Here is a 27149-nt window from a genome sequence, read left to right as displayed (position 1 = left end):
CTAGGTTGACCTGATTTCACCAGCCATAGGTAGTGGTCTGTTTATAGAGTCAGACATGGACAGGCCTTAGATCCAACCATACAGCTATTAGTTACAATAAGACATATGGGCCACTTATTGCAACCCTGGAAAGATAACACTGTGTTGTTAGATCAGAGGCCTTACTGGGTAGGACTACTGATGATTCCCCTCAAGCCTCAGCCTCAGATACTATGAAAGCTTCGTGTATGAGGCTTCTAGGTCATTTCCTGCTTGATTCTTCCAAGTTCTTTGTCTGACATATATGTTGTCTTCATTGATAAGTTTTTCCTTACCTTCTGAGAGAAAGCCAAAGGAACCAACAATAACTATGTTGGGCTAATTCTTTTTTACCTTACTAATTAATAACTTGAAAGAGATTTCCCATTTGTTAGTCTATGGCTTTTGGATACGAAAATTAACCCCAAGTATTGTAATTTTATTTAAAATACTTACCCATATACATTTGTATGTGTTTTTAGGTAAACACAGTTTCCTCATGATTTTATCAAGCATCTTTGCTACCATTTTGCCCTTCTTCCACATTTGCTGTAGCGCTCTTCCTCTCCCTTCAATAGTCATTGAGCCTCCATTCTTCCTTTCATCGCATCCATGTCCTATGGGCCTTTCTAGAGATCCCATTTACTTTCCCAAACTCCTGTAGTCCCTTCCAGTTATAGACATACATCTACAGATTTGGCACTAAGACCTACAACGAAGAAAGAAAATGAGCCATTTGTCTTTCTGAATCTAGGTTATCTCACTCAATATAACATTTTCCAGTTCAACCTATTTACTTACAAATTTATGATTTCAATTTTCTTGACTGCTGAATATAATTCCATTGTTTTGTGTACCACCTCTTCTACCCATCAGTCAGTTGATAAATTTATTTGGGTTGTTTTCTTTTCCTAGCTAAGATGAGTAGAGCAGTGACAAACACGGCTGAACAAATATCTCTTGAGTAGGATGTTGAGTCCCTTGTGTGCATGCTCAGTTTTAGGGACGATCTTCTCTTATCCCGTTTGGGATTCTCCATATTGATCCCCAATGTGGTAGCATCTTTTCGTAACACCAATGTGAACAAGGGTTCTCTGTCCAAAAGGGTCCCTACAGTTGTCATATAGGGAAGCAAACGAAAACTTGGTACAGATTGACTTCAGCAACCTGGACCAGAGTTCATGGAGTCTAAATCTAGATAGTTCATTGTCAGCATATTTAAAGCATGGTACAATTTCAGGAAGGTTTTCAAGGCTAAGTAGTCTAATAAGTCCAATTCCAGGTGCACAGTAAAGCTTACGGTGTGACTACATAGAAAGTCTTTTACAAAGTACACGACCATGAGTGTGGGCTGTAGAGCTAAATGGCCTAGAATCTAACATGGTCTCTGACTGCTAACAAAGAGGTCAGCAGAGCACAAAGTACTTATGACATCTATGCTATGGTTGGGTTGTGCTCTTGGGAGGGAGGAGTCTGGGATAGACATTGTGCGAAGTTTAGATGAGATTAGCCTCTCTAGTAAAAGGCGGGTGAGGCCTGTCTCCAGAGATAAATAAAGGGTCACTGGGCCATTAACAAAATCCTGTGTCAGCTTTGTGAATGTGGGTATTTTATCTCCTCCACTGAGGAGACACCACTGTGCTATTAACATCCCTGGGTCTCTTAGTGCTTCTCTGTGAGTACAAGGACCTCTGTGCTCCCAACTGCTTTCTCCACAACCTCACCAAGGTTTTTGGCAGTTAATGTTCTGAACTTAGGCGTTCTGACTGAGGTAAGTGTAATAACAAGGTAGTTTTAATTTGCGTCTCTGTAATTGATATGGATGTTGAAAACTTCTTTTTTTCCAAATCACATTTTTAAAAGGTCATAAGCTCAGTTGAAAAACCAAGTAAAGTACAAAACTGTAAGAAGACACCACTGTCTCCATGATGTCTTACTCCCATGTCCTGCAGAGTTGCAGCCACAGTCAGGAGGCATCACATTCGTCTGTTGTGTGCACAAACATGTCCAGCCGTGGGGTCGGTAGGATTGCACTGGATCCTGATATCACTGTGTCCTGGACCAGACAGCAGAGTAACAAGAACTAGCCAGCATGAAAGGAAGGAACCCCTGTTCTATCCCAACTTCTGAATAGCCATATTTTCTGTAGCCAATTGAGCTCTTAAGGGGATACTTAATATCTAACCTTAACATGGATCTAAAGGTTGGAAGATTATTTTCTTTAATTATTCATGTGAAAACACACTAATAAACATGGACATCATATTTCTTAGCCATTTTTACTTGTTCTCCTGAGAACTCTTTCTTCAGAATAGTCGTCTATCTTTTATATAGCTTTTTTATTTCTTGACTGTTTTCTGAGTTCCTTGTATGTTTTGGGTATTAGTTCTTATCAGGTGTATAGCTGGCAAAGATTCTCTCCCAGATTGTGGGCTTGTTATTCACTCAACTGATTGTTTCATAGACTGTAGAGAAGACTTTTTAAAGAAAGTCTTGTGATGTCCCATTTGTTCACTGTTGCTTCGGATCAAATGGAGTCCCACTCAGAAAGTCCTTTCCTAAACCTGCGTCTTAGAAGGCACTGCTTATGTTTCCTTCTCGCAGCTTTAGCATTTCAGGGTGCTCGTCGTAAGGTTAAACGTGCACACAGTGCATTTGATCAACTTCATTCCCTGCTCCTCCTTCCATCTCCACTTAGAAGGAGGAGACGGAGAAGTAGCCACAAAGTCTGGGAGAAGCTTTCATTGTTTCTGAGATAAGGATAAAAAAATATGCGACTAGAGGTTAAAAGATTGTCTTCCTTGATAATTAATGTCATTAAATAATGCTTAAAAGGTAATTTTTATGTATCAGTATACAAAGTATTCATGACAATTACTGATGATAGTTTACTGATACTTTTATTTAGTCTTTGTGTTTTAATACATTTATTCAATATTTTGGTAATATACATCTTCTACTAATTTCTCCCCACCAATTAAAATTTATGACTCAGAAGGTATCACACTAGTTATAAGTTCCTGAAGCTTGGTATAGTAATATTTATTTTTGGACTATTAGTGATTAAAAAAGGAAACTAGGTGTACCTATTATTTTGTCACATGTCTGAACCCTTCAAATGGGAATAATTCGTTTAAAATTGTATTTACTTGATTTCTTTCGTGGTTTCACCAATGACATAAATCAACTTAATCACAGATTTATAAATGTAAATATCTTCCAAAAAGATGCAAGTGGGTGAGAAAGAAAAAGTGAAATATGTAACATATGTCTGAAAATACCATTAAATAATATATATTATATTAAGTGTATATATTCAATTATATAGAAAGTGTTCAATCTAGTTACAGTTTCTAAACTATCCCAGGTTAGCATAAGTTGATAAGAAGAACATGAAACCAAACTGCAATAGTTTGAATTCTGTCATCTCAGTATCCAGGGAGATTATAAAGTGCCTGATTTTGGCGAATTGAGTAGTGGGCCTAGGCTACAAATACAACGTTTTAGTTAAGTACATAGTTAGGCTAAGCCGGATTCTGGCTGAATAAGGGATCAAAAAACTTGGTAAATTACTGAGAGATTTCTAGTAACCTAAACTTTAAAAAGACAGTGTCAGGTCTAGTCATTTAGGTTAAAGTCAAACTGAGTAGGTCATTTCTAAATTACTCTTAAATTTTACTGAAAGAAGATAATGATACAGAAGTTGGATTGGTTTGAGACTTGATCAGAATGACTGACATTTTAGGAACTTATCTAGTTCCTTTGTCATTTGTAATCAAGTTTGAGTGAGGAAGGTGACTCAAATCCATGCTTATCACCCTGTACAAAGCTTAAGTCCAAGTGGATCAAGGACCTCCACATCAAACCAGACACACTCAAACTAATAGAAGAAAAACTAGGGAAGCATCTGGAACACATGGGCACTGGAAAAAATTTCCTGAACAAAACACCAATGGCTTATGCTCTAAGATCAAGAATCGACAAATGGGATCTCATAAAACTGCAAAGCTTCTGTAAGACAAAGGACACTGTGGTTAGGACAAAACGGCAACCAACAGATTGGGAAAAGATCTTTACCAATCCTACAACAGATAGAGGCCTTATATCCAAAATATACAAAGAACTCAAGAAGTTAGACCGCAGGGAAACAAATAACCCTATTAAAAAATGGGGTTCAGAGCTAAACAAAGAATTCACAGCTGAGGAATGCCGAATGGCTGAGAAACACCTAAAGAAATGTTCAACATCTTTAGTCATAAGGGAAATGCAAATCAAAACAACCCTGAGATTTCACCTCACACCAGTGAGAATGGCTAAGATCAAAAACTCAGGGGACAACAGATGCTGGTGAGGATGTGGAGGAAGAGGAACACTCCTCCATTGTTGGTGGGATTGCAAACTGGTACAACCATTCTGGAAATCAGTCTGGAGGTTCCTCAGAAAATTGGACATTGAACTGCCTGAGGATCCAGCTATACCTCTCTTGGGCATATACCCAAAAGATGCCCCAACATATAAAAAAGACACGTGCTCCACTATGTTCATTGCAGCCTTATTTATAATAGCCAGAAGCTGGAAAGAACCCAGATGCCCTTCAACAGAGGAATGGATACAGAAAATGTGGTACATCTACACAATGGAATATTACTCAGCTATCAAAAACAACGACTTTATGAAATTCGTAGGCAAATGGTTGGAACTGGAAAACATCATCCTGAGTGAGCTAACCCAATCACAGAAAGACATACATGGTATGCACTCATTGATAAGTGGCTATTAGCCCAAATGCTTGAATTACCCTAGATGCCTAGAGCAAATGAAACTCAAGACGGATGATCAAAATGTGAATGCTTCACTCCTTCTTTAAAGAGGAACAAGAATACCCTTGGCAGGGAAGAGAGAGGCAAAGATTAAAACAGAGACTGAAGGAACACCCATTCAGAGTCTGCCCCACATGTGGCCCATACATATATAGCCACCCAATTAGACAAGATGGATGAAGCAAAGAAGTGCAGACCGACAGGAGCCGGATGTAGATCGCTCCTAAGAGACACAGCCAGAATACAGCAAATACAGAGGCGAATGCCAGCAGCAAACCACTGAACTGAGAATAGGACCCCCGTTGAAGGAATCAGAGAAAGAACTGGAAGAGCTTGAAGGGGCTCAAGACTCCATATGTACAACAATGCCAAGCAACCAGACCTTCCAGGGACTAAGCCCCTACCCAAAGACTATACATGGACTGACCCTGGACTCTGACCTCATAGGTAGCAATGCATATCCTAGTAAGAGCACCAGTGGAAGGGGAAGCCCTGGGTCCTGCTAAGACTGAACCCCCAGTGAACTAGACTGGTGGGGGGAGGGCGGCAATGGGGGGAGGGTTGGGAGGGGAACACCCATAAGGAAGGGGAGGGGGGAGAGGGATGTTTGCCTGGATACCGGGAAAGGGAATAACACTTGAAATGTATATAAGAAATACTCAAGTTAATAAAAAAAAAAAGAAAAAAAAAAGAAAAAAAATTTACAATAACACTGACTTCTGATACATTTTATTCTAGATAGCCACAAAGGATTAAAAGTCTTTCTATGTCTTATTTTAAATATTAGTAACAAAAAACTAGGTTTAAAAAATTACAAAATATAAGGCAGGGCATATGATTTGGCGGATAAAACACTTTAGTGCTTCTGTCCCTAGGATCCATGAGAAATCTAGGTTTGTGTGTGGCCCACTGCAATCGTACTGATATTGAGATAGGAAAGACCTCTCCACATAAACAGGTCAGCTCTTCTAGCTGAATCCCAAGCCAGATTGAGCAAGAGTTCCTGCCTCTGCTCATACAGCTGTAAACACACAAACATACACATACATACTGATTACATACAAGCACATACAAAAACAAACAAAGAGAAAGCCTTAAACTAGCCAATCAATAAAAACTCCAAGTAAACCCCATAAAAACAAATTTCAATTTGACTAAGGAGATACTCTCAGAAATGACAAATATTGAAGATCAAAGGTTTGAAAGGGTTGACTTTTAAGGAAATCTTTTTAGGAAATCATGCTTTAGACCATGTTTACTTTGAGGAGGGTAGTTTTTCCCAATCGAATATTTTAATATCACTTACTAAACACTTGAGAAATTTGCTGAATTGTCAGGGACCAAATTGGCCAGATTGGAGAAGGAGGAAAGAAACGTCTAATCTGCTGATAGTTGGTTTAATACACCAGTTGAAGAAGTGAGATATTTCTGGGCAGAAGGACATTTCCAGAAATAGCAGAAGAGGTTTGAGTAACTGGGGAGATAAATTTGGATTGAGATATAACCAGGATGTCAGGAAGGAAGTATTTGTGGGGCATTTATTCAGACACATAGCTTGGATTCCCCTCAAATAATGTACTAATTATGAAGGTTCTGCAGGTGAGGAGAGGTGAGAGCTAATAACTATTTTATGTAACGTGAGATTCCTTTTTTATATGTTTTCTAACTTTAAATGTAGAATTTAGGTCTTGGCAAATGGGTACCCTCTGAGCACATTCAGCATTTAGCTAAATACTGTGGAGCTTTCTGCTTTAGAAGTAGATTTACTGAAGGGAAGTAGAGGATCCAAGTCTTCTTCTTTTTCTTTCTTTTTTTTTTTTCCTTTTTCTTTTTTTCGGAGCTGGGGACCGAACCCAGGGCCTTGCGCTTCCTAGGCAAGCGCTCTACCACTGAGCTAAATCCCCAGCCCCGGATCCAAGTCTTCTTAAAACGAGTATCCTGTTTCTACTCTGCGCCATCTGTGATTAGAGTCTACATACTATCCACCATCCTGTCTGCCTATCAAAAGAAAGGCCGCGTGTTCTAAGATAAATAGAAAACCATGGATTTAGAAAAAAAAACCCAATCATATTCAGCACGTAAGTTTAAAATTTATTAGAAACATTACCCCAAAATAAGAAAAGAGATGACTTTTTTTTCCAAATGTCAGCTAGTAAACAATAATTTACAGCAAACATGAGTAATAACTAAAAGAAAAGTGTCAATACAGAGAAATAGATGAAAGATTCTGAATCCAAACTAGGTCGTTGATTAATAAGGTTTTAAAGGGAATTTTACTTGAAACCATGAAACAAATACCTACAACCAACAGAAAGTTTAACACATGCATTTGTGTGTATATATGTGTGTGTGTGTACACAAGTGTGCACATTGTGATTGTGTGTGTGTGTGTGTGTGTATGAGAATATAAGTAATGGTACTGTATAGATAGAACATTTGAGAAAATGTCTCATGTACACAGAAATTGAAGTTATAGAAGGAAAGAAGAGAATGTCTAAGACAGATCAATAAGTATAAAAGTTAATTGATGAAAATTTCAAAAGAATTGACAGTTGTGCACCCAAGTAAGATAAATGCAAATCACATTATACTTTGTCACATCAGAATAAAACATAAGAGAAAATAGTATAAGTAGATAAATGTGTTGAACCTAAGGAATTCAAAGAAGAAGCAGTGATATGATAAGCACTCTGGTGAAATTTTAACAAATAAAAATTTAGTCTCAATATTTGGGGGCCTGGAGAGATGGCTCAGCTATTCTTCCAGGGGACCAAGCTGGAATCTGGAGAACCCACACCATAGGTAATAACATTCTGTCATTCTAGTCCAGGTGATCAGATAGCCTCTTATTTATGACCTCCATGAAATGTCCATACTCATAAAGATAATAAATCTTAAAAAAATCATTGGATTCAATGCATTTCCATGCAGAGAAAATCATATAAAATTTATAACCAGTCAGCCTGTACTATAAATAAAGGGAAAATATTTATTTAGAAGGAAAACGGTCTCAGGATACTCAAGTTAAAAAAATGATAAAGAAAACCTGAATGCTGGCCAAATTCCATGATAATATTAGCACCATAAGCAGCCTACACATATGCTTCTTTCAAGCTTGAAGACACAATATGAAAGGATGGAAAGGCATGGGTAAGTAGGGACCAATTTCCAAGCACTTTAGAGAAACTGCTAAGAATTCACAGTGGGTGGTAACAGATATTAATCCGTAATGACATTAAAATAGCGAGACAGAATTTACAACTAACAAATTAATACTGGAATGTTAAATGATAAACTGATGAAAATTTAATGTAGTCGAAACTCGAATCAGGTTGGTCCACAAGAAGAGAGGAATCAGATTTTGTGTGGGGCCAAATTCAAACTTTCTGCAGGATATTCATTGTGCAAGGTCATGGGCTTCAGTGATATGAGTATATCATGAACCTTGGTTTCATAACGCCCCCACCATCTTCTCTTCTCTTCGTCAATACTCATCCTCTATATACATGTGTATGTACATGTATACATGTATATGTGTATTTGTGTGTATATGTATGTATACGTGTAAACATGTATATATGTATGTATATATGTCTAAATATACATATATAAGTACATAAACATTTATTTATTATATACATACACATATAAAATAATATTCATACACATACCCACTATCCTCTTTTCTCTTCACCAAATTCTTCATCCCATATATATATATATATATATGTGTATGTGTGTGTATGTACATATACATGCATCTATAATATACATATACAGTCTATAATATACATATATAACTAAGTCTAGATTCACACAAGAGAGAAAGCACGTAGTTTGCCTTTCTGAGTCCGGTTTATATTTCTCATCCATTTAGCTGCAGCTCATAAATACCTGGTGAATATCCAGATTCCAGAACTTACTTCTCGTGAACAGTGCCACCATACAGTTAAAACAATCACATCTTTTAAAAATATTACCGTTATGTCTTATTATGTGTACGAGTGTGTTGCATGTCAGTATATGTGATCATGTGTGCAGGAACCTGGGAAGGCCAGAACCAGAGCCACTATTTCCTCCCAGAGCTATTGTTTCAGTTTGTGCTGAGCCACCATGTATGGATGCTGGGGACTGAACTTGGGCCCTTTGCAAGAATATTACCTACTTTTAGCTGGTTATATTTCTATATGGTCCTCAAATATACCTTGATTTACATCCAGTTTGAACTGACAAATGAATTAGAGAATAAAACTTTCAGTCATTTGCTAATCTCAATAGTAATATCATAACAAAAAGTATGGTATAATTAAAATTAAAAAGATGGATAAAATGCCTCTTGTATGCACTTAAAGTAAAAAGAAATTTACATGGCCCTACTGGTCTTAAAGAAAATTTGAAATCAAAGAAAGGCTAGAAATTATGGCTGGCATTTTATTGGCACACAGGGCTATATTTAGGACAAAATGGAGCCTTCATGAGTCTCTATGATATAAATACATAGTGTATATTGGTACCAATATTAAGGACAAAATAAAGCCATCATAAGTCACTATGATATCAATATGTAGTATATATTGGTATCAAAGTGACATATATGAATATATATATATATGTATGTATATATATGTATATTCACCAATCACAAGATTTCAAACATTGACAACACTTATCTATTATCACATCTATAATCACATCTGATCCCTGTGTTCTCTGTGAATAGTTTAAGTTTTGATTATCATATTTGCATCATCACCATCAACAACATCTCAGAAGTAGGTACCATGTAAAAGCTATCAGTAAAGACACAGGGGGTTTGAAATGCACAATAAGCAAGCCTGATCTAATTGTCGTACCACATATGCTATGTCAAACAGTGGAATCTGCATTATTTTAGTTGTATATTGAGCAACTATGAAATGACAGCAGATAGTCTTTATACAACAAAATGTTATAAACTAAATAATAGTCCCATGACTAATCTGCTGTTTTTTTCTAACAGAATTCTATTAACTTGGAAATATGATTTATGCAAGGCAGAAGGACAAAATGCCACTGCACAGTTCTCTTCCATTAGTCTGTGCAAAGAAAGAGAGCAGAAACCCTTATAATGGACATCTCTGGGCTTGCTGTTCCCAGTGTAGATCAATGCCATTATTTTCATTTAAAAAGTGTGATTACCACACTCAGGTAAAAGGACAAAAGTTGTTTTTCTTTACCTTGACAAAGTTTTCTTCCATATATTTATATTGCTGGCCTGTCCTATCCGTTGTGCATATATAATTTATATTAACTCAAACAGAAATCCTCCTTGATGTTGACACTAGGATTAATGCTCTTAGCAGGCAGTTAGCCCAAGTTGCCATTAATAATAGTCGGGTCACAGGGGACACAGCTCATTGGTTAGTGAGTTGTATTGTGTTTTGCCCGCAATAAACCCTTAAGCTCGGCTGGGCATTTTGTGAGATTCATATGGCTAAAATGGGAAATTAACTGAACATTGTAGATGGATCCAAAAAAAAAAAAACAATTAGAAGAAGTCCTTAAAGATCATGCCCTTTGATCAATAACATCATCTTTGTTTAATAAGCACAGCCCTTTGATTTATCAGGGAAGGCTCAGACTCATCTCTCATTAACAGGAGACTGCTGGAGGCTTTGTTTACTTAGAAAACTAAATTGAAGATATGTTGCTGGGTTGCACTTGTATGCGGTCCTCATAATTTGGAGCGAACAAAATATGTTTGCGGTTTTGACAGAGTAGGAATTATTTCATGCGGAGTGACTCATACACAAAATAAAGCCAGCACGATTCCAAGAAAAAAATATGTAATTACTTGTTTTTAACATAATTATCCACCAAGCATGTTATTAATGTGAGAATGAGCAGAAATAGAGCTAAACATCTATACCATCACCCAAGCTCTTTCCAGGAAAACTGTAATCACAGTGATCGAAGATGGAGATTTTACAGACTGAATAAACTGGCAAAAAAGGAACGGGGCACATCGTTAAGAACGAAGGTGCTGCTGGTGTCTCAGGCTAATAATTAGCTATAATTTGCAGCTCCTAGATGGCTCCAAGAATTAATTTCACAGATTTGTCTCTGGAAATGTGTGGATTTAGTAAAGTACCAATTCTTAGTTCTCCGGATTCCAGTTTATCTCTATCTGTGGCAAATGCACAGGACTCCGTGTAAGGCTTGACATTTTAGTTTTTAATTAATTACTCTGCTAAATATCTTGCCTGGATGTAATGCAGAAAGGGAAAGTACGTGCTTCTTTGACTAAAATGTCATTATTTTCTCAAACTGTACCAAAGGCCAGCTTAATGGGCTACAGTTCCATAAATAATTAGACTAAATTATGAAATGTCAAAATAAATGATCGTGCATGCCCTTTAATATGTTTTCTTTATTTAAAACACACTAATTTCCATATAGACCAATTTACTAAATTGGAAATATTTAACTGTTCTTGTTAGCATTCGTGGAAACCATCTTGTTTCGTTTATTCATGTGCTATTTCCAATTTCTAAAGTTGCCGTTTTTAAAGGAGAAGATCTTTATAGGTCTGTCCTCCCTTTTGCAGAAGAGAAACATATTTTCCAATAATTTCCCACTGCTAACACAACCGTTGTTCCAGTGCAACATCATGTAAGCAATCTTGTCAAAGGCTTGCACAGCCAACCAGTTTTCCTGCTGACCTGGAAATGTTTCTTTGTATCCCTGACAGTGAGCGTGTGTCTGACTACTTCCTGCATAGGATATGGGACCATGGAAGCTTTTCTAGCCTTCAGAATATTAGTCTTTTCCTTTTTTTGCAGCCCTGCAATGGCTAACTTCTCTGCTTTTCTTCTCTCTCCTTGGTCTTTCAAGTCACTGATAGCTGATTTATGGCCCGCTAGCATCTGGCCAGTGATTTTGCTCAAGTCAACAATGTCTTCTGTCAACGAGGCCTTGCTTCTCAGTGACACAGAGCACTGTGCACTTATGCATGCTTGTGGCCCTGTTGCCTCTGGCTGGTAGTCGGAGGAAGCTCTCAGTGTAGCCAGGGACAGAATTCTGTTCTAAGATTCTCCTTTCGTCCAGGTCGGTGAGCTGCCTAGGGTGTTGTTTGCTCATAGTCATGGCAAAGTTTCAACAGGCCAAGCTGAAATATGTTAAGACAATTAATACTTTCCGTCATTATTGGACAGTTGTCCTATGGGGATCTTCAACTAAGACCCGCAGCCGGACTCTCTGCCAAGTTCTGAAAAAGTCCACTCTGTGTTTCATACCAGCAGCTGTAAAATTACAGAGCAAGAATCATTCATGAGAGAAAGGTGACGAATGGGAGCAAACAGCTTAGTGGCTACAAATATAATTTAATCTGTCAATCAAGAAAGACAAATAAATAAAACAAAAAAGATCCAAAGTGAACAGGTAAACAAACAGGAACCCTCACCACCCCCTCAAAACCAAACCGAAACCCAAGAGCTTCTTGTAAAGCTTTGCTTATTTCTACACTTATTTTGAACTCATTGATTTCTGGATCTCAATAAAAGATTGCCCACTTCTTGTGTCCCGTTTTAGGTCTTGCTTCCCATGGTCTAGCCTTTTTATGAGGTTGCTTATTAACACACTCAGTTTACCTTTCCACCTTTATCTCTCAATAACTCCTCCTGACTGATCTGTGAATTGTTACATGGAGATCCAGGAGGGAGGCTCACAAGGCCCCATTCCATGGGTATAGAAGCAGCAAAGAGCTGCTGAGAAGAGACTCTCTTACTCGTCCAGCTGCCCGCAAGTCTTTCAGAGTTTTCCAGGGTCCCAGCTTCCAAGAATTGTTATTCACACTAGGGTCCACTTCCTGTCCTTCCTGGGGTGACATAGCTGTCCTTTAGCTATGTGCCTGTACGTTAACCCATAATGCTATAAGTAACCCCAATATAGTCATTGATTCATCAAGTTGGACTTTGATGGTATTGTTATGTTAGTGGCTGGGATGACCAACATTTGTTATCATCTCCACAGAAATAGTGTCACATAATACATTCATAGGTGGCTTCCATTATTACTACTTTTGTTTGGAAAAATCTTGTCTAGGTTTTTAGACACTCACTAGCTTCAGAGTCAATTTCTGAGTCAAGGTTAAACTTACCAACCTAAATGAACACTGCAGGCTGCAAAATGGTGCGCCCACAATTAAATTATTGATACTCTAGTTATTAAGACTGGTATTTCCATATTAGTTAAATATTGCAATGACACCACGTTGTACCTAGATACTCAAGCTTGAATTCTGAAGAACAAACAGCGACTTCCCCCTCTAAGCCCTCCACATTTAATCAGCTGGTAAATCCTGTCGAGTCCACCAAATCCCTCTCCTAATATTTCCACAGCGCTTGCTCTAATTTATTTGACAATTTTTATTATAGCAATTGTCATCCAGTTAGCTTGCTAAGCCATGTTAAATGCCCAGAAAGAACTTACTTTCACACAGGATGTAAATATTAAGATATTGATAAAGTACTAAATGGTGTCCAGAGAGTGGAGTGGTAATTCAGAAAGGAATAAATTAGTCGAAAGTATAACGTTCTAACTAGAACCTAGGCTATATGAGTAGGATTCAGATATGCAAAGGAAAAGGATAGGGAGGGAGGAGAATATTCAACAAAGAAGCAATCAATGAGTAGGAAAAAAAACAAGAGTGCTTAAACCGATTTTCCAGGAGGTTTTGAGCACAGGTTATACATGGCTCTCCAAAGGCACCAGACAAGTAGACATGTCTGGCTCTGTCTTTCTAAGTGAGTGGTCACGGTTCACATTGGCAGTGTTAGTGCCAAGAACACATTGCGGGGACACGGCCTTCCAACATTCCAAGTCACATGTTAGTAGCAAGGCTTAGGAATGTCCGAAGGAAGAAGAGAGACCACAGTAACATAATTTTGAAATTTTTTATGACTTTCTGCCTCTATCAATGAGTTTTCTTTTGTATTGTTCTGTTTCTTTGTTTTGTTTGTTTGTTTGTTTGTTTGTTTGTTTTTAATCCAGCATTAAGTTTCTCTTTCTCCAAAAACTAGATCATTGATGTTTCTCCAAAACCTCACTCACTCTGGGTGGGTCCTTTTGCTTCTGGCATTCCCAAAGGAGCAGTGGAGGTTGAAGCATCCATTCTTACCCCAGTCAAACAACAATCACAGAGACAGGAGAAGGCGCCTTCTTTACAGAGTGAAGATTATTACGTTCATATATGTGAACTGTGAAATGAAATGTTTTATCATGTGATTTTGAACATGTTAGACTTCTATTCATTTTGTTTTTATCAGATTTCTGTTCTTTAACATTACTGGCTAGTTTGAAGGGTTGTTTAACATATCTCCAATGAATCTTTCTTTCTTTCTTTCTTTCCTTATTTATTTACTTGGAGGAGGTTTATTAGGATGGTGAAGACAAGGGGTAGGGGTAAAAGAGGGAGAAGAGAGAGAGAAAAAAGAAAGAGAAGAGCTCCAATGAAGTCTTTATTCTGCTTAAAGTTGTTTTCTTTCCTTCTTTCCTTCTTTCCTTCCTTCCCCCTCCCCTCTATTTTTACTGAGTTTCTGTTAGTGGTCAAACTCTCCAGAAGTGAACATTAAGATAGACACATCCTGTGCTAGAGAGTTATCAGTACTATCTCTCACTGATGTAAGCTTATGACAAGTGTGGCTGAGGAAGAAGAGGGTAGTCATGGGCGTACTTCCAGTCAGTGTGCTGTGGAGGATTTTAGCCTTCTTCTTGAGGGGAGTCCAGATGAGAGACTATCATGTTCAAGGCAATACTGGTGTGGGTCTTCCTAGTTCGACTCTACAGTCTGTTAAAACTTTTGAATTTTTACTTTTATGCCTTTTATTGTTTCTTTTAATCCTTTAAAACATGATTTGAGATTTTAATATAAACACATCATTTTCTCCTCCCATTGCTTCCCTCTAAACCCTTCTATATACTTCTTTCAATTTCATGTCCTTCCTAATTACACAACTACCATCTGCTCAGTCTCTATGGTTTTTATTTTTTAAAGATTTATTTATGTATGTGAGTACACTGCTGCTCTCTTCAGACACACCAGAATAGGGCATCAGATTCCATTACAGATAGCTGTGAGTCACCATGTGGTTGCTGGGAACTGAACTTAGGACCTCTGGAAGAGCAGTCAGTGCTCTTAACCGCTGAGCCATCTCTCCAGCCCCAGTCTGTATGTTTATAGGGCTGATTGGTACTTGCTAACCATTTGGCATGTTCTTCTCTTGGGAAGTCTCTTTTCTGCTCTCAGCATTCTTTAGGTCCCTGTATTCTTTGCATCCTGTTGAGAGACCACAGACTTTCTTTTGTCCTCTTTATTAAATCTATTTTTGCCAATCTAACTTAGCTTGTATTTAGACAGTCATGTTAATGAGACTTAATACATACCCTGGAGTAAGGACTGAAACCAGGTAGATTAAAAAAAGGAAAATGGCAGGGCTGAGGAAGCCATAGATAGAGAGGAGGGTACAAATGACCTTAAAGGTGACAGGATGGGGAAAATGGGATGTTCTAATTAGGAAGGGGGTGGGGGGATGCAAGGGAGGAGTGTAGATAACAGTAATGATGTCTTAAAAAGTCATCAGGAATAATTCTATTAACTTTAACTAAAATACTATATATTATATAACTATAACTATAAAACTATATTAAATATATAATTATACATAATTATAATAAATATATAACTATATATAACTAAACATGTAAAACTAAACTATATAAGTTATATATGTATATATTATATATATGAACTCTAGTAATCCTGATATATATATTAGCTTAAATAGAATATTTACATTTAGACCAACAACATTCCCTCTAAGAGCCAAAGGCCATCTAAGAGTTGTGAGATTTAAATAGCATATTTTTTGTGGAAAAGATGAATGAGTCTTCATTTACTTTTCTTTTTTTTTTTATTAACTTGAGTATTTCTTATATACATTTCGAGTGTTATTCCCTTTCCCGGTATCCGGGCAAACATCCCCCTCCCCCCTCCCCTTCCTTATGGGTGTTCCCCTCCCAACCCTCCCCCCATTGCCGCCCTCCCCCCACCAGTCTAGTTCACTGGGGGTTCAGTCTTAGCAGGACCCAGGGCTTCTCCTTCCACTGGTGCTCTTACTAGAATATTCATTGCTACCTATGAGGTCAGAGTCCAGAGTCAGTCCATGTATAGTCTTTAGGTAGTGGCTTAGTCCCTGGAAGCTCTGGTTGCTTGACATTGTTGTACATATGGGGTCTCGAGCCCCTTCAAGCTCTTCCAGTTCTTTCTCTGATTCCTTCAACGGGGGTCCTATTCTCAGTTCAGTGGTTTGCTGCTGGCATTCGCCTCTGTATTTGCTGTATTCTGGCTTTGTCTCTCAGGAGAGATCTACATCCGGCTCCTGTCGGTCTGCACTTCTTTGCTTCATCCATCTTGTCTAATTGGGTGGCTGTATATGTATGGGCCACATGGGGGGCAGGCTCTGAATGGGTGTTCCTTCAGTCTCTGTTTTAATCTTTGCCTCTCTCTTCCCTGCCAAGGGTATTCTTGTTCCCCTTTTAAAGAAGGAGTGAAGCATTCACATTTTGATCATCCGTCTTGAGTTTCATTTGTTCTAGGCATCTAGGGTAATTCAAGCATTTGGGCTAATAGTCACTTACCAATGAGTGCATACCATGTGTGTCTTTCTGTGATTGGGTTACCTCACTCAGGATGATATTTTCCAGTTCCAACCATTTGCCTACGAATTTCATAAAGTCGTTGTTTTTGATAGCTGAGTAATATTCCATTGTGTAGATGTACCACATTTTCTGTATCCATTCCTCTGTTGAAGGGCATCTGGGTTCTTTCCAGCTTCTGGCTATTATAAATAAGGCTGCATTCATTTACTTTTCTACTTTTCTTGTGTGTGCAAGTGATAAAAGTTATTCTTACTACCAGAGCATTGGTCTTTACGGGATCACAGCTTGCAGAAAGGGACAGCACAGGACAGGGACTGAAAAGGAAGGACTATGAAATCCACCTGTCTTGGCCAAATGTACGCTCCGTCATTTTCCAGCGAATGAGCACTGGTAAGTGAAATGACTCCTTCAGGGCCTTCATGAGCTAATCACCGTGAATCACTGGATCCACTGGATCTTTAAAAATTCTAGGAGTATTAAAAAAAGGTGATAAATCCTGTAGGAGGAATAGAAAGTCCAGGGCGGTGGCCCCTTCAGCAGCAAACCCCAAAAACTGGGATGAAAACCAAATCATACCAAATGATAAACTGTAAAGCTAATGGATATTTGCAGCAGCAGTGAAATGACTAGTGATCACTTGCAGGTTCCTAAAACCATTTCTCCTACAGGTAGATACAAAGTGTAGGATCAACCCAGCGCCAGTGAAATGCAGGAACGTGAAGACTTTTGACTGTTCAGAAACACATTATTTTTTGACCAGGAAGCATCAAAGTGTTGTTTCTGTGAAGTGCCTTCTGGACTATGCGAGAACCTCACTTTCAGTTCCCTTTGGTTGCTAGATATCGTTTAGTTCAGACTCGCCTGCCAGACGCTCAGTTTATTTTCTGGGACAGGGTCTCATTGAACCTGGGACCCCGTCTACTGTACAGGGTGTCCAGGACACCCTAGGGATCTTCTTGTTTCTGCCTCCAGAGCTCTGGTGTTCTGGGATTATCGGCATGCACAGATACCCAGAGAGTGCAAGGGATTTACATGAACATATCGTTACTAACTGAAATATTTTCCTACCCCCTTGACATATATATTTTTAAAATAATCATTCTTTGTCTTCATTCATTTTTAGTGAGTCTTATGCTGTGCATGCAATTGCTATGCTTGGAAAGGAAGCTAATATTAAGTAGGACTATGAGTTGATTACAAATATACCCTCATATTTTTACACCTAACTCTGAGATCCTCGTTTCAATTTGTCTAACAATCTGTTAAAGAGTAGTCAATTTCTAGGTGGTAAATGCACAGATAATTGGTATACTTCAACAGGACGACACATTTTATGATATGGTATGTTGAGCATTTTAAATTTAATAAGACCTTCAACAGATTATGAAGGAATTTTCATATTATGTTCTATAACAATCGTAGGCTAACAGTACAATGCAATATATATAGTTAAAAAGATGGCCAAGTTTACGTTATTTGCATAAAGATGGGAAAATCCTTGCGGAAGAAATAACCTTATCCAGTTAACACAAAGTATACATAGATGGACGCAAGGTTAGAATTTTTACTAGTCTCCACTTCCAGCTGTCAAGTAGCATTTGACAAACAAACTTAACAGATTTATACAGAAAAAACACAAATCCTTGAGAAGGAAATGATTTCAATTCACGATGCCGTGTGAGCTTGAAGGGTGAGGCATGGCAGAACTATTCTGAGGAGATTGTCCCTGCCCTGAAACTTCATGACATGCAAAAATGAAATAAGATCTGCAGCGCTTCAGGCAAGACAGGGTGGTGCATAAACAAATCGTGTCCCTAAACACCCCAGATGTATTAGTCTTCGTGTATTAGATCATTGTCAGGATATGTTTTTCCTTTCTTCTCTCCGGTAATGATGGATTAAACTGTGTCCATTTAATTAATTAGCTTCTAAAAGATGCTTTCCATAAGCAGAGGTAAATAAACAGCCACACAAAGTAACTAAGTCACTCCACTAACTTAAATGCTAGTCTGACTTCTAATTTTTTTTCTGCTTTTGGCAAAATATAAAATTTACCTGCTACTATATGTAAAATTGAATATTGAACAAAATAAAAATTGAACTTTGAAATATTTGAACATTTTCATATTTCACGACTATGCAATAAAACTGAGACATGCCTCTTGCATGTTTAAATATTACAAGGCTTCCTCCATGGCATATTTAAAATGCAGGACACATGAAAAACAAGAGTGGGAGATCCAGTTGATATAGAAACGTCCCAGCTCATATTGTGCAGAGAATTGTTAAGTTAAAACTTTAATTTAATTGCCATCTAAGATATTGTAGATCATGGCTGAAATTTTACATGTTGTGGTGATAACAATGAGTAGAACTTCTATTCTGACATCAAAGTATGAACATCCCAAGCAGAGGATACATATTTCCGGAACATGCTCATGTCTCTGCGAAACCTCCACCATTATTGATGCATCAATCTTTTTTTAATAAATAAATGGTATGATCTTTAACAGTTCCAGAGCATTAATATGTGCTACATCATATGTGTGACATTTGTAATAATATCTATACCTGAGACAGATAATAGTCATAATGCTACAACAATGTGGTTATTCTAGAAGGCTTCCTGAATAGGCCACTGGAGTTTTTATCAAGCATGTGTCTGATACTAGTTTGTCCTGTTAGAAAATGAATAAAGTATAATGTATAATGTATATAATGTAAATATAATGTATAGTGTATATATGTATCATCACATAAAGGTTTCACATTTATTTAAAGAAAGATAATTTTCTTAGTTTGGAGAAGAAAATTTCAGTCATTTTAAAAATATTTAATTGGCATTAAGAAGAAATACAAATTGTTATTAAAAATCTTAATATTTATTTCTCAGACTTTTAGAAAATACACTATACTAATAAAGCAGATGAGAAAAAATGGAAAAACATATACAGGATAGAAATTTTTGATAGTTTTAAGCAATATGTTTTTGTAGCAGGACAACAGTGGGTGAGTGTTAGCTTGTATCCTCTTGTTTCCTGCAGGGTTTGTTGTCAAAGACTGACAACAGTAACAAGTTATTATGTGAGGACATTATATATACATATATGATGCCATCATATAATACTTACATAATTATTAATTTCTTATAAATTACTATACTACATTGTATAATATATTATTAATTATAATATAATATATAATATCATCACATAATAAAATTATATATACACATATATGTGTATTATATATATATACAAAGTGTATCCTGGAAGGAGTAATTACAAAAGAAATTACTGCTCCATCAGAGCAACAAGAGGAGCAATTCTTTCAAGAAGGAACAAAGTAATTCTTTAAATTCATGGATGTAAAACGAAGACACTGGTGAGTTGAAAACTTGTCTGTCCTGCTTGTTCAAAGGATTTTCAATAGTTCCAGAAGGGTAATAGTTATTGAGGTACAGAATCCTAATTAAACTTGATAATCTGATGTCGAATCTGTGTATAAGAGAACCACAAGACAATCTCCCCTAAAGCAATCATCACATGAGACACATTCTACTATCAGTCAAAATATTATAACAAAATAGAGTTTTTCAAAGACTGGCACTATTGCCACAAGCATAATTACTGTCTAGTGGGATAAAAAATACAGTCTATAACTAAGATTTTTGTGCCTTATGATTATATATCTCAGATCAGTAAAGAACAGTGTTACATTTAGAGTACATGATGTTCTTACAACTTATATTAAAAATAAATCAATTTCTAGCACATGCAATTGTTGAAGATGATTTTAAAATAAATGATAAAAGCTAATTTATAAATATAAAGTATAAACTACACAGAAATATACCCAAAATTTATGTTTAAAAATTACTTTAAAAAAGTTTCAATTCAAATGTTACTAAATGAAAAAAAAAGAAAGAAAAAAGGAAAAAAGGAAAGAAAGGAATAAAAAAAGGGAAGTGGATGGAACTAGAAAATATCATCCTGAGTGAGATAAACCAGACCCCAAAGGATATGTATGATATGTACTCACTGATAAATGGATATTAGCCATAAATTACAGGATACCCATGATGCACCACACATTCCCAAAGAAGCTAAAGAAGAAGGCCCAAGTGAGGATGGTTGAATCTCACTTAGAAGGGGGAAGGAAATAGTCATAGGAGGCAAAGAGAGGGAACGGGGTGGGAGAAAGGATGGGAAGGGAGTGGGAAGGACTACATGGCCAGAGGGCCAGAAGAATGAATGGAAAACTGTAGAGGTGAGAGAGTGGGAGGGATTTCTAAGAAGTCCCAGAGACCTGGGATGGGGAGGTCTCCAAGAGTCAGTGAGGGTGACTTTAGCCAAGACGACTAACAATATGGAGCCATGGAACCGGATGAGGCCACCTCCCATAGTCAAGCAGGACCCCCAGTGGAGGGAAGATACTAACTCACCCACAAAACTTTTGACAGAAAATTTGTCCCGTCTGAAAGAAATACAGGGACAAAGACAGAATAGAGCCTGAAGGAATGGCTAACCAATAATTGACCCAACTCAAGACCCATCCCAAGCACCAATCTCTGATACTATTAATGTGATGCTTGGAGACAGGAGCCTAGCATGACTGTCCTCTGAGAGGCTCTACACAGAAGCTGAGTAAAATAGATGCAGATTCTCACAGTCAAACATATGACAAAGGAAGGCCCGGACTCTTATGGGAGAGTTCGGAGGAAGATTTAAGGCCTTGAAGGGAATACTAACTCCACATGAAGACCAACACTGTAACTAATTTGGACACTTGGAGTCTCCCAGAGACTGAAACCACCAACCGTAAAACCTAAATGGGCTGGATCGAGCCTTCTAGCACATATGTATCAGATGAGTCTCCACTTGAGTCCCCCAACAACTGAGGCAGGAGCCCTCCATAAAGCTGTGGCCTGACTATGGGATCTGTTCTCCAACAGGACTGCCTTGTCTGGCTTCATGGGGAGAGGATTCAGCTAACGCTGCTGCTGAGACTTTATGCACCGGTGGCGGGGGCGCGGGGGACTGGGGAGGGCACCTTATCAACAAAAAAGGGGAGCATGGATGGAGGGAGGGTAAACCAGGAAGACGGCAGAGTTTGGGATTTAAATTAATTAATTGAAGAGAAGGAAAAAAAAGAAACTAATGACAGTGAGTTATAAAACACTTAAAATTCTGTTAAGATTCCCGTGGCCAATTTAAAGAACACTAATTATCAAAATATTTGAAGAAGAAATCCTATTTTGATAGTGGCCAGGTATTACCAGGTCTTTTTGCAGCTAAGCTTTGCTTTTGGAACTGGAGATACAGATCAATGGTACAGTGCACGCCTGATAATGTTCAAGGCCGTGGGTTCTACCACTAAAGGGGAAAAAATCTTTCTGGCAATTTTATTATTTTAATTAGTGAAAACATATGCGTAGGTTTAGTCTGTAAGTCCTTAATTATTAGTGAAATTAAACATCCTTGCAATTAATGTTTTATCCATTTCTATTTCCTTTTTCTGTGTGTTGCCTCTGTAGAACATTTTTCTGCAGAGAAATGTGCGTGTTTGTGCTCCGTCAACAGAGGCACACTGGTGGGAAACTTTAGACTCTCAAATATTTGTATTATTTCAGTGATGATGCATGTATTAGTTATAGCAAATTACATATGATTTAGATAAACACAAAACAATAACAATATACCTGAATTGTGCTTCCTATAATTCAGTTAGTGATAGTAATTCATCAGATTATAAGTTAATCGTCATGGGCTTCATTTTTTGAAAATATGCTCAAACGTATCACTTTCCCTCCTTTGTTTTCTCTAGTCCCTTCAACCCCTTGCAGCTCTCAATTCTCAAGTTGGTAGCCTCTTTGTTTTTGATTATCATTATGTTAGTTTTTGTTGTTGTGTATATACAAATATGTATACATATATACATATTTATATATTTATATACAGCATTCCAGAGTCTGATTTTGTTTTCTTTGTATATGGTTTCTGGGCTGACCACTCTGCCTTGAACAACCAATAAAGGGGCTTGTCCCTGGGAGAGTCTAATTCTCCTTCTCCCAGAATTCAGTAGTCTCTTGTAGTTATTTATCTATGAGTGGGACCCTAGAAAAATTCCTCCTTTGCACATTAGCGTTCCCACTGCTATTATCATTGTCCTGGTGTTCTTCGTGCAACCATGTCTATGACAGAATGGTTTGCAGGAGCTGCTTGGCATTTAGATCGGACACATTTGTCTGCTCCCTCTTCTGCGATGTTCTCCGAGCTCCCAGAGATTCGGGAGATGTGATACAGATTTATCTAACAAGGTTGTTACTCCCTTACCCATTAAAGACTGCATGGTATACACTTGTGGCTTTCTGTGGTAAGTCTCCATTTGCTGTAAAGAGGTGTGGCGGCTACATTTGTCTGTGGTTAGGGAGAGGAATTACATTGCATTGCACAATTATAGAATAGCAAACTAGCAGTAGTAGATTTTTTTCCCCTAAGGTTATGAAAAGCTGGTTAGGTTTTCCATACCAAGTAGGATTCCTTCCTGTAGCCAGAAACAGAAAATGCATCGAGAAAGAGGTAATGGACCCACTGCCATTCACAACAGGGGCAAAAACCGATAAATGATCTTGGAGTAAACCTAATATTGAGAAGAAACCATCTATAAAGAAAATCTCTGGAGTAAGATCAAGAAATACACTAGGAAATGGAAGGACACTTACCCAGTGTGGAAGGATCTTATCCAATGTTCAAGGACTAGACGAATTAATATTGTGAAAATGACCATTCTGCCAAAAGCAATCTACAGAGTCAATGATAGACCAATTAAAAAAACCTATGAGAGTTTTCATTGAAACAGAAAAAAATTAAAATCACATGGAATCAGAAAAGACTCACTAGAGCCAAATAATCCTGACAAAAACAACAATGTCGTGCATGGGAGGGGGTGTTGTGTGAGGGGTTGCAACTTTAGAATTCAAGATAAATTTTAGAGGCAGAGTAATAAAAGCAGTATGGTGTCCCGCAAAACAGACATTTAAACTAATGAATAAGATAGAAGACCCACGCGTGACTACTCATAACTACAGCCATGAGATATTTGACAAAAAGGCACAGAACAAGCAGTGCTTCTAAAAAGACTGTTGTCCACACACAGAAGAATGAAGGTAGAGTCATATGCCTCACCCTAAACAATAGTTAGAACATGTGGATCTAAGACGTCAACACAGAAGGAAAATGAGGGACGAAGGACAAATAACACCAAATTTGTTTTATTGAGTCCTAATCGATCATTGTTTTATTATTTATCTAAAATGATATGCAACACATACACGTTCAAGTATATGTGTATACACCCATATCTTAAAAGTGATATTGTCATCAAACCAAAACTTCTTTCATCTATACAAAGATTCTATAAATTAGGAGTGTTTTAAGAATTATTTTTTAAATTTAGAGAAATTACAGTGACATCACAATCATGTGGACCATAGATTTAAGAATTTTTCTTGGTTTTTCCATTAATATATCTGATTTTGGGTCTTTTAAAAGGATCTAAAATTTTAATTTAATTTTCAAATTTGTGGTAGTAAAAATAGCTTAAAGAAATAGATTTTATTTTGTGTTATACATTTATATGATGCACACATAATAGGTAGCATGAAGTTGTGGTATAAAATTATATAGAATTGGTCTGCTATGAGTATTGATTAAGAATCGGTAGCTTACCCAGTTGTGACATGTTGGTAAACACAGGTAAATACAGCTTTGTCACATGCTCAGTATAATACTTCTCAACTTGAATCACATATAGAATAATTTGATAATTTTGAAAATTATATCATTGTCTGTGCTTCTTACATCATTCCAGAAATTTGATGCTTGTCCAAAACTATATATACAGTTTGAACTGGACCCCACGGGATCACTGGGATCATTTTGGAAGAGGGAGAGGAGTGATAATAAGAGCCCAGAAGAACAGGAAGTTTTCTGTGAGGCTGTAACTCCTAGAAACCTTAAAGAGGCTACCCTCAGGAAGTCTCATCAACATGGCTGACTCACCAAGACTTGAACAGTGAAGAATCCAAAGGGCAACTAACCCATTGGGGGATGGTCTCTGTATATCAAACCTAGACAAAGGGTCCCGGTCCATGGGAATGCTAATGGTGGGGGGAAAATAGACTTCCCCAAGGAAGAGCTCCAACACCAGCTAATAATCCGACAGCTCGTTGTTGTGTTTTATAAAAAAGAAGGGGAGAACCAGGTTCTGTTTGGTAGAGGTGTGGTGTGGTGAGGTGAAAGGGACCCGCTGCAGGGCCCAGGATGAGGCGTCCCTTCCTCCTGAGGTACCAGCAACAGGGGACACAGAGTATGGGATCGAGTTTATTTATGGCATGAGAAGAGGAGTTGAGGAAGGAGGAGAGGGAGAGAGAGAGAGAGAGAGAGGAGGAGGAGGAGGAGGAGGAGGAGGAGGAGGAGGAGGAGGAGGAGGAGGAGGAGGAGGAGGAGGAGGAGGAGGAGGAGGAGGAGGAGGAGGAGGAGGAAAGGAGAAGTAGGCCAGGAACATACAGAGAGAGACAGGGAGGGGAGTGGGAGAGGGGGAGAAGAAGCAGGGAGAGAAGGGGCAAAGAGTAAGAGGATAAAAGAGTAAGAGGATAAGAGAGTGAAGAGGGGGCGAACAGGCCTTTTTTATAGAGAGTCAGGCATACCTGGCTGTTGCCAGGTAACTGTGGGGTGGAGCCTAAAAGGAATGTAGCACAAGCGATGAGCCCTGAGATCGCGTACAGACAGGTATCCTTACAGGCACTAAGCAGATTGTATTTATGTATTTAGGAAAATAGAGCGATAGGGTACATGGAAGAAGATAAAAGAAGTAGAGCGGAGGGAAATTAGGTAAATATATTATAATCCAAAAAATATTATTTTAATAAACATACCAAAGTGTAACTCTGTGGTCAATGTGGAAAATCGTAGCCTTATGGGAAACTTATATGGAATGTACTATGCGATAGTTAATTTTATCTGACAATTTGAGACGAGTGGGAAGGGTCTTTGTTATCGGGAAAGCTCACCTCTGAATGTATCAATGAACATGTTTCTAGAGAGATGAAATTGAAGGGAGAAAAGCTGCCCTGAATGTGGATGATAACCTCTAATGGAGAAATGGCTAAACTGAATACGAGACGGAGAGAGAGCCAGTAGGTAGCATGTAGTGAGATCAATTACTGCACCAGGGTCTTCCTACCACGATGGACCAAACAAAGCTTCTAAAACTTTGAAGTAGATGGGATTGCCTTTTTAAAGTCATGTGGTGTTTTTGTGGCAGCCAGTGACCACAGCACTGAAACAGTGACTGTTGACATACCATAAAGAACTTAAATGTAGTTCTTTAAAAACTAACGTGGGTAAACCCTCCAAGATTTAGTTGATTACCTCCAAAATACAATTGATAATTGCATTACCTTGGTTTTCAAGTAATCTATTCTTGAAGGTCTCTAAATAGCAATGCATCACATGAAAACAGCTATTTTATTTTTTGCTAGGGTAAATTATAAAGTTTCTCAGATAATCAAACGCAAACATAAATATACACGACTTTTCCTAAAGCTGCAGTAAAAAAAAAAATCCTATTTTACCACATAAGAAAATTCATTATTTTGTAATCACATTCTGCAATTTCAAATTTAAGGTACAACTAATTTTATCAGTGGCTTATAATTATTTTAATTGAATCAATTATACGCATTTGTAGAAATGGCTACGAGATATTACGCACGTATTATAGAAAATGAATTTTAAGGCAATGCACAAAATAACTACGTAGAAGTATTAAGTTGTGATATTTTAATGCCTTTTTAATATAGCAATATGCTATAAATCCCGAATGGCTAATACCGCCATCATTATTCCTGATTCAAATATAAAGTTAGCTATAGCCAATAAAATCATACTTAAAGTTTAAGGAGGGTATTTGTTCTTATTGTTTTTAAAGGGTTCTAGTAATAGAGGAGAAATTATAGAAACAGAGTGCTGATTTGATTTTAAGAGAGAGATGCTTATACTCTTTCTGTGATACTGAAATAATTACCTGAATTAGTACATCCAATATAGACATAATTCGAGTTTCAAGTGATGCTGCTTTTTCATTCCTGTGACTCTCATAATCAAATTTCTCTCCGTGTTGTAAGTAAATTTCGTATCTAAAACAACAAGCCCTCAGCAATACTTTTTAATCCATGCAGAGTTTCATGCTGCCTGCGGTTTTGTATGTGCCCTCTCCTGTAAGAAACGATGACACAAAAATATCAGCGTCAAAGTTCAAAATGTCCAGTCTTTGAATATGTGATTAAAAATATTTATTTATTGATTGATTATTGAAGGTTTACAACACAGCAATTATTTGGTTTGGTGAAAAGAAAAAAAAAACTGAGTATGTCCGTATACTTAAATCTGTATTTTCTGACCTGTGCCAAGTTTTCTTTCTTTCCTCAGAAGAAACTAGATCGATGGCCATAAACCATAATTCAGTGCAATAATCAAGTACTGTGCATATACGAAAAGGGCTAAAAGATTTTCTTGAATATGTGACGTTATGTGGCAGAATGGATTCCCC

The 27149-nt window shown here is 37.6% G+C and overlaps 1 long non-coding RNA gene across 1 annotated transcript; it reads right to left on the bottom strand.

Annotated features, from left to right (window-relative positions):
- Nucleotides 1-479: 479 nt before the first annotated feature.
- Nucleotides 480-27149, bottom strand: LOC120094758 (uncharacterized). Its single transcript, XR_005489362.2, has 3 exons — nt 27001-27149; nt 26625-26815; nt 480-727 (listed from the first exon to the last, which is right to left on the bottom strand). It is a non-coding gene; the product is annotated as an uncharacterized LOC120094758 (long non-coding RNA).

Source organism: Rattus norvegicus, chromosome 9 (genome assembly GCF_036323735.1).
Source record: "Rattus norvegicus strain BN/NHsdMcwi chromosome 9, GRCr8, whole genome shotgun sequence".
NCBI lineage: Eukaryota > Metazoa > Chordata > Mammalia > Rodentia > Muridae > Rattus > Rattus norvegicus.
The sequence above is the reverse complement of the archived record's forward strand: the minus strand, read 5'-3'. Positions and strand labels throughout refer to the sequence as shown.